Source organism: Canis lupus, chromosome 32, assembly GCF_048164855.1.
Source record: "Canis lupus baileyi chromosome 32, mCanLup2.hap1, whole genome shotgun sequence".
Taxonomy (NCBI): Eukaryota; Metazoa; Chordata; class Mammalia; order Carnivora; family Canidae; genus Canis; species Canis lupus.
The window spans coordinates 3,603,602-3,613,105 of NC_132869.1; the positions used below are offsets into that span (position 1 = coordinate 3,603,602).

General features: G+C 41.8%; 1 pseudogene; it reads left to right on the top strand.

Moving 5' to 3' along the window:
• The first annotated feature begins 486 nt into the window (after window positions 1-486).
• LOC140622665 (olfactory receptor 4F3/4F16/4F29-like) lies at window positions 487-8,191 on the top strand (annotated as a pseudogene).
• Window positions 8,192-9,504: the final 1,313 nt, after the last annotated feature.

Below are 9,504 nucleotides of genomic sequence, written 5' to 3' on the forward strand. Positions count from 1 at the left end.
CTCTCTCTCTCTCCACTCTGTGTTTTTCTTGAATAAATAAATAAAATCTTTAAAAAAAAAAAAGATGAATACATTCCCAGAAGTGGGGACTGGGTTGGAAGAGAAGGGCCTGTCTTCTAGATAAAAGCTTATGGGCTTGGAAGGGATTACAGCAGTGATTATTCTATGTGAGTGGGTCAAATCATATTAGTTTTGAACCCAAATCAAATGGTTTGGCTCATGTTGACCATGTCATAGCTCATGAATAATCATGGCTTCCCCTGGATGGAAGCAGAGGGTATCAAATGCAGAGACAACCTGGGGGTAGAGAGCAGCTCCACATGCCAGCCACCAATTTTTCCGGGTAATCACATTTGAGGGGCCATGAACATATCAGGTCAGTTCTAATAGAGACAGGCTTTCATAATTTTGACCTCTTTCCTAATTTATTAACATAATTAGTCTAATTTATATTTTCTTCTTGAGGTAGCAGTGCCAACCAAACCAATGGATGGAGCAAATCACTCTGTGGTGTCAGAGTTTGTGTTCCTGGGACTCACCAACTCCTGGGAGATCCAGCTTCTCCTCTTTGTGTTTTCCTCCACGTTTTATATGGCAAGCATGATGGGAAACTCCCTCATCATGCTCACTGTGACTTCTGACCCTCACCTGCACTCCCCCATGTACTTTCTGTTGGCCAACCTCTCCTTCATTGACCTGGGAGTTTCTTCAGTCACTTCTCCCAAGATGATTTATGATCTTTCAGAAAAGATACAAATTCCAAGGCCCGTGACTTCTCAGAAAACAGGTCAGAAGACACTGCAATGATGACACAAAGTATAGAAAGAAAGCACCTCTGAGCCTAGGACTTTATGTTCAGGAAAGATAGCTTTAAAGAATGAAGGCAAAAGGTGAATGAATATGAAAACAAGACAAAGTCAGCAGACAAGCTGGTGGTAAACAACTGGAAGAATCAGTCATTGGGCCAATATTTATTTATTTTCATTAAAAAATTTTATTGCAAAAAAAAAGTCATCTCCTTTGGTAGTTGCATTGCTCAAATCTTCTTACGTCATTGGTGGTGTGGAGATGGTGCTGCTTATCGCCATGGCCTTTGACAGATATGTGGCCGTACGTAAGCCTCTGCACTATCTGACCATCATGAGTCCAAGAATGTGCATCTTCTTTTTAGTGGCTGCCTGGATGACTGGCCTTATCCATTCCATGGTTCAACTAGCTTTTGTGGTAAACTTACCCTTCTGTGGTCCTTTTTTTTTTTCTTTAAATTTTTATTTATTTATGATAGTCACAGAGAGAGAGAGAGAGGCAGAGGGAGAAGCAGGCTCCATGCACCGGGAGCCCGATGTGGGATTCGATCCCGGGTCTCCAGGATCGCGCCCTGGGCCAAAGGCAGGCGCCAAACCGCTGCGCCACCCAGGGATCCCCCCTTCTGTGGTCCTAATGTGCTGGACAGCTTTTACTGTGACCTTCCTTGGTTCATCAGACTTGCCTGCACAGAGACTTACCGACTAGAGTTTATGGTCATAGCCAATAGTGGATTGCCTGGATTGTTGGCTCCTTCTTCATACTGATCATTTCCTATATCATCATCATTCTCTCTGTTCAGAAACACTCTTCAGCTGGTTCATCCAAGTCTCTGTCCACACTGTCAGCTCACATCACTGTGGTATTCTTGTTCTTTAGTCCTTTGATATTTGTCTATATGTGGCGATTTCCCTCCATACACCTGGATAAATTTCTGCCCATCTTTGATGCTGTTCTCACTCCCTTTCTTTTTTTTTTTTTTTTTCTTTTTTTTTTTTGATTTATTTTTTATTGGTGTTCAATTTGCTAACATACAGAATAACCCCCAGTGCCCGTCACCCATTCACTCCCACCCCCCGCCCTCCTCCCCTTCTACCACCCCTAGTTCGTTTCCCAGAGTTAGCAGTCTTTACGTTCTGTCTCCCTTTCTGATATTTCCCACACATTTCTTCTCCCTTCCCTTATATTCCCTTTCACTATTATTTATATTCCCCAAATGAATGAGAACATATAATGTTTGTCCTTCTCCGACTGACTTACTTCACTCAGCATAATACCCTCCAGTTCCATCCACGTTGAAGCAAATGGTGGGTATTTGTCATTTCTAATAGCTGAGTAATATTCCATTGTATACATAAACCACATCTTCTTTATCCATTCATCTTTCTTTGGACACCGAGGCTCCTTCCACAGTTTGGCTATCGTGGACATTGCTGCTATAAACATCGGGGTGCAGGTGTCCGGGCGTTTCATTGCATTTGTATCTTTGGGGTAAATCCCCAACGGTGCAATTGCTGGGTCGTAGGGCAGGTATATTTTTAACTGTTTGAGGAACCTCCACACAGTTTTCCAGAGTGGCTGCACCAGTTCACATTCCCACCAACAGTGTAAGAGGGTTCCCTTTTCTCCGCATCCCCTCCAACATTTGTTGTTTCCTGCCTTGTTAATTTGCCCCATTCTCACCGGTGTGAGGTGGTATCTCATTGTGGTTTTGGTTTGTATTTCCCTGATGGCAAGTGATGCAGAGCATTTTCTCATATGCATGTTGGCCATGTCTATGTCTTCCTCTGTGAGATTTCTGTTCATGTCTTTTGCCCATTTCATGATTGGATTGTTTGTTTCTTTGGTGTTGAGTTTAATAAGTTCTTTATAGATCTTGGAAACTAGCCCTTTATCTGATATGTCATTTGCAAATATCTTCTCCCATTCTGTAGGTTGTCTTTGAGTTTTGTTGACTGTATCCTTTGCTGTGCAAAAGCTTCTTATCTTGATGAAGTCCCAATAGTTCATTTTTGCTTTTGTTTCTTTTGCCTTCGTGGATGTATCTTGCAAGAAGTTACTATGGCCGAGTTCAAAAAGGGTGTTGCCTGTGTTCTTCTCTAGGATTTTGATGGAATCTTGTCTCACGTTTAGATCTTTCATCCATTTTGAGTTTATCTTTGTGTATGGTGAAAGAGAGTGGTCTAGTTTCATTCTTCTGCATGTGGATGTCCAATTTTCCCAGCACCATTTATTGAAGAGACTGTCTTTCTTCCAATGGATAGTCTTTCCTCCTTTATCGAATATTAGTTGCCCATAAAGTTCAGGGTCCACTTCTGGATTCTCTATTCTGTTCCATTGATCTATGTGTCTGTTTTTGTGCCAGTACCACACTGTCTTGATGACCACAGCTTTGTAGTACAACCTGAAATCTGGCATAGTGATGCCCCCAGATACGGTTTTCTTTTTTAAAATTCCCCTGGCTATTCGGGGTCTTTTCTGATTCCACACAAATCTTAAAATAATTTGTTCTAACTCTCTGAAGAAAGTCCATGGTATTTTGATAGGGATTGCATTAAACGTGTATATTGCCCTGGGTAACATTGACATTTTCACAATATTAATTCTGCCAATCCATCAGCATGGAATATTTTTCCATCTCTTTGTGTCTTCCTCAATTTCTTTCAGAAGTGTTCTATAGTTTTGAGGGTATAGATCCTTTACATCTTTGGTTAGGTCTATTCCTAGGTATCTTATGCTTTTGGGTGCAATTGTAAATGGGATTGATTCCTTAATTTCTCTTTCTTCAGTCTCATTGTTAGTGTATAGAAATGCCACTGATTTCTGGGCATTGATTTTGTATCCTGCCACGCTACCGAATTGCTGTATGAGTTCTAGCAATCTTGGGGTGGAGACTTTTGGGTTTTCTATGTAGAGTATCATGTCATCGGCGAAGAGGGAGAGTTTGACTTCTTCTTTGCCAATTTGAATGCCTTTAATGTCTTTTTGTTGTCTGATTGCTGAGGCTAGGACTTCCAGTACTATGTTGAATAGCAGTGGTGAGAGTGGACATCCCTTTCTTGTTCCTGATCTTAGGGGAAAGGCTCCCAGTGTTTCCCCATTGAGAATGATATTTGCTGTGGGCTTTTCGTAGATGGCTTTTAAGATGTCGAGGAATGTTCCCTCTATCCCTACACTCTGAAGAGTTTTGATCAGGAATGGATGCTGTATTTTGTCAAATGCTTTCTCTGCATCCAATGAGAGGATCATATGGTTCTTGGTTTTTCTCTTGCTGATATGATGAATCACATTGATTGTTTTACGGGTGTTGAACCAGCCTTGTGTCCCAGGGATAAATCCTACTTGGTCATGGTGAATAATTTTCTTAATGTACTGTTGGATCCTATTGGCCAGTATCTTGTTGAGAATTTTTGCATCCATGTTCATCAGGGATATTGGTCTGTAATTCTCCTTTTTGGTGGGGTCTTTGTCTGGTTTTGGAATTAAGGTGATGCTGGCCTCATAGAATGAATTTGGAAGTACTCCATCTCTTTCTATCTTTCCAAACAGCTTTAGGAGAATAGGTATGGTTTCTTCTTTAAACGTTTGATAAAATTCCCCTGGGAAGCCATCTGGCCCTGGACTCTTGTGTCTTGGGAGGTTTTTGATGACTGCTTCAATTTCCTCCCTGGTTATTGGCCTGTTCAGGTTTTCTATTTCTTCCTGTTCCAGTTTTGGTAGTTTGTGGCTTTCCAGGAATGCGTCCATTTCTTCTAGATTGCCTAATTTATTGGCGTATAGCTGTTCATAATATGTTTTTAAAATCGTTTGTATTTCCTTGGTGTTGGTAGTGATCTCTCCTTTCTCATTCATGATTTTATTAATTTGAGTCTTCTCTCTCTTCTTTTTAATAAGGCTGGCTAATGGTTTATTAATTATGGTCTTATTAATTCTTTCAAAGAACCAACTCCTGGTTCTGTTGATCTGTTCCACAGTTCTTCTGGTCTCGATTTCGTTGAGTTCTGCTCGAATCTTTATTAACTCCCTTCTTCTCTTGGGTGTAGGATCTATTTGCTGTTTTTTCTCTAGCTCCTTTATGTGTAAGGTTAGCTTTTGTATTTGAGTTCTTTCCAGTTTTTGAATGGATGCTTGTATTGCGATGTATTTCCCCCTTAGGACTGCTTTTGCTGCATCCCAAAGATTTTGAACGGTTGTATCTTCATTCTCATTAGTTTCCATGAATCTTTTTAATTCTTCCTTAATTTCCTGGTTGACCCTTTTATCTTTTAGCAGGATGGTCCTTAACCTCCACGTGTTTGAGGTCCTTCCAAACTTCTTGTTGTGATTTAGTTCTAATTTCAAGGCATTATTGTCCGAGAATATGCAGGGGACAATCCCAATCTTTTGGTATCAGTTCAGACCCGATTTGTGACCCAATATGTGGTCTATTCTGGAGAAAGTTCCATGTGCACTTGAGAAGAATGTGTATTCAGTTGAGTTTGGATGTAAAGTTCTGTAGATATCTGTGAAATCCATCTGGTCCAGTGTATCATTTAAAGTTCTCGTTTCTTTGGGGATGTTGTGCTTAGAAGACCTATCGAGTATAGAAAGAGCTAGATTGAAGTCACCAAGTATAAGTGTATTATTATCTAAGTATTTCTTCACTTTGGTTAATAATTGATTTATATATTTGGCAGCTCCCACATTCGGGGCATATATATTGAGGATTGTTAAGTCCTCTTGTTGAATAGATCCTTTAAGTATGATATAGTGTCCCTCTTCATCTCTCACTACAGTCTTTGGGGTAAATTTTAGTTTATCTGATATAAGGATGGCTACCCCTGCTTTCTTTTGAGGACCATTCGAATGGTAAATGGTTCTCCAACCTTTTATTTTCAGGCTGTAGGTATCCTTCTGTCTAAAATGAGTCTCTTGTAGACAGCAAATAGATGGGTCCTGCTTTTTTATCCAGTCTGAAACCCTGTGCCTTTTGATGGGGTCATTAAGCCCGTTCACATTCAGAGTTACTATTGAGAGATATGAGTTTAGTGTCATCATGATATCTATTCAGTCCTTGTTTTTGTGGACTGTTCCACTGAACTTCTTCTTAAAGGGGAATTTTAAGAGTCCCCCTTAAAATTTCTTGCAGAGCTGGTTTGGAGGTCACATATTCTTTTAGTTGCTGCCTGTCCTGAAAGCTCTTTATCTCTCCTTCCATTTTGAATGAGAGCCTTGCTGGATAAAGTATTCTTGGTTGCATGTTCTTCTCATTTAGGACCCTGAATATATCCTGCCAGCCCTTTCTGGCCTGCCAGGTCTCTGTGGAGAGGTCTGCTGTTACCCTAATACTCCTCCCCATAAAAGTCAGGGATTTCTTGTCTCTTGCTGCTTTAAGGATCTTCTCTTTATCTTTGGAATTTGCAAGCTTCACTATTAAATGTCGAGGTGTTGAACGGTTTTTATTGATTTTAGGGGGGGATCTCTCTATTTCCTGGATCTGAATGCCTGTTTCCCTTCCCAGATTAGGAAAGTTTTCAGCTAGAATTTGTTCAAATACATATTCTGGCCCTCTGTCCCTTTCGGCGCCCTCGGGAACCCCAATTAAACGTAGGTTTTTCTTTCTCAGGCTGTCGTTTATTTCCCTTAATCTATCTTCATGGTCTTTTAATTGTTTGTCTCTTTTTTCCTCAGTTTCCCTCTTTGCTATCAACTTGTCTTCTATGTCACTCACTCGTTCTTCCACCTCGTTAACCCTCGTCGTTAGGACTTCTAGTTTGGATTGCATCTCATTCAATTGATTTTTAATTTCTGCCTGATTAGCTCTAAATTCTGCAGTCATGAAGTCTCTTGAGTCCTTTATACTTTTTTCTAGAGCCACCAGTAGCTGTATAATAGTGCTTCTGAATTGGCTTTCTGACATTGAATTGTAATCCAGATTTTGTAACTCTGTGGGAGAGAGGACTGTTTCTGATTCTTTCTTTTGAGGTGAGGTTTTCCTTCTAGTCATTTTGCTCAGTGCAGCGTGGCCAAAAGCAAGTTGTATTGGGAAAAGGTGAAAAAGAGAGGAGAGAAAGAAGGAAAGAAAAGAGAAAGAGAAAAAAAAAGGGAAGAAAAAAAAAAGAAAAAAAAAAGAAAAAGAGAAAGAAAAAGAAAGGAGAAAAAAAAGGGGGTGGGGGAAGGAAACAAATCAAAAAGCAAAACAAAAAAAAAAAAAAAAAAAAAAACAAAACAAAACAAAAAAAAAGAACCACCGGGGAGTATCTTCTGATTCTGTGTACTTTAAGTCCCTTGGCTTCCCCTGGAAGTTGTCAGTCTAGCTGGTGTTCTCGGGGAGGGGCCTGTTGTGCTGATTTTCAGGTGTTAGCAGTTGGGGGAGCTGCTGTGCCCCTGCCTGGTGCAGGGCTCAGTGGGGGTTGTTTACCCCGTGAGGCCCCAGGAGCAACAGCCCCAGTGGCGGGGCAGCTCTGGAAACCTGGATTCAGCTCCGGCAGGAACTCCGTCTGCAGGGCCTGGAGGCTCCGGGGCGGGGCCGCTGATCTGCTCAGCTCGGGGCAGGAGCGTCCTCGCTGTCCTGGGCCCTCCCGGCCTCTGCCTGTCCCGGGGGAGGCCGGATCCTGGGCTGTGTCCCGGCGCCCTGTGCTCCGGAGCCTGTGCTGGTGGATTCGCGCTCCCGGGCCGCGCAACCCCCTCCGCGGAGCTGCCGCCCGAGCCCCTCCGAGCTGCTCCTGGAACCGCGCAGCCCCCTCTGCACGGAGCCTCTTCCTCTGCCCGAGCCCCTCCGAGCTGTTCCCAGGGCCGCGCAGCCCCCTCCGCGGAGCCGCCGCCCGAGCCCCTTCAGCTGCTCCGGGTCCCGCCGAGCACGCTGCAGCCCTTAGGGAGCTCGGCGCACTCTCCTGGGCGCGCAGTTGCTCTGTTACTGTCCCAGGGAGCCTGAGGTCATCCCCGCCCTCCTGGGTCCTGCTCCAACTCCCCGCGAGCCCCTCTCCGCCCGGGAAGGTCGGTGCAGCTCCTGCGTCTCCGGGACGGGGCTCTCCTGTCCTGGGGACACTCGCCCCGGCCTCAGCCCGGCTCCTCGCGGGCCCCTCCCCCTTGGAGGCCTTTGTTTCTTTATCTCTTTTTCCCCGTCTTCCTACCTTGATAGATGCGCGAACTCCTCTCACTGTAGCATTCCAGCTGGTCTCTCTTTAAATCTCAGGCCGAATTGATAGATTTTCAGGATAATTTGAAGGTTTTCTAGGTAATTTGGTGGAGACAGGTGAATTGGAGACCCTGCTCTTCCGCCATCTTGCTCCTCGGGCTCCTCACTCCCTTTCTGAATCCAGTCATCTATACATTCAGGAATCAAGAAATGAAGGTGGCAATGAGGAGAGTATGCAGACAGCTAGTGAATTACAGGAAGATCTCTTAAGTTATGCCTGTATTATGAAGAGCCTGTGTTGATTACTGATGTTCCTTACTGATGGTCAAACTGAGAGAGAAGCTCTTGTCTTACTTTGATTTAATGACACACATTGATACTATTTTGCCTTTCACTCAAGAGGGGGAGATATTCACTTTTGAAAAGAAAGAGTTATACAGGAGATATTTTTAACCAATGATTATAGTAATCTCAAAACTAAATTCCTAAGGAATAATATTTATATGAAGTAACTTTTAGAAATATGAGAGGGCATACTTCTTTGAGACCTTCAGAACATTAAGTATCTCCCAATCCACCTTAATACAGTATGACTTAATTCAGATGACTGTAATCTTCTTAACTACATCTGCAAAGACTGTTTCCAAACATGGTCACATTCATAGGTATTTGGGATTAGGATTTCAATTTATATATTTGGTAGACACAAAACACCCCACAACGGTGGTGTAAGTAGTATAGGCTCTGAGAACAAGAATTGTTGTAGTATAGCTACCTATTAATCAGAGTGATATGTATTTAAAATAAACAATAGAAGGAACTTCAGCTCTTTCATAGGCAATTAACTATATTTTAAAAATAATAGAGCATACTAAGTCAGCATAAGACACAAAAAGTTATTCTTGAGAGCTAAAGAATCTCTGCTAACTTGGATGATTGCACAGAAGGTAAAGAATAACGTTACTGCCTTTGGTTGAGTAGAATAAATATATCGAGATAAATTATCATGTCATTGTAAATGAGAAAAAAACAAATTCGAGTCTTATTTCAGTATAGTATTTGGTCATAAAGCATTTCTGTTTTTAAAAATAAACCAATTAAAACTGAGCTTTGCAAACTGCCAAAATAGTAAAATAGTAACATATATCATTGTTTTTTTCAGTCTCATATATAAAACCAAGGCAAATAGATTTTACTTCCTGAATCTTCTACAGTTTTCTATCTACATTGGAGTTTGTCTTCCTCTTTCAGAGTGTGGAATAACCAGACATTTTATCCTAGAATAAATCTATCCGTTTTCCCACTGGATAAACAAAACTAGATCCTATTACCTTGCAACTATTTCGCATAAAGTCTTAATCATCCATTTTACAATTTCAGCCAAAGTAACTAACTTTTGTTTCACAGATAGTACTCTATTAAAAAACAAAAAAACAAAAAAACAAAAAACAAAAACAACCCAGTCTATGGCAGTAGTTTAAGTGGGAAAAACTTTTTTTTAAATATTTTATTTATTTATTCATGAGAGACAGAGGGAGAGAGGCAGAAAGGGGCAGGGGGAGAAGCAGGCTCCATGGGGCTCA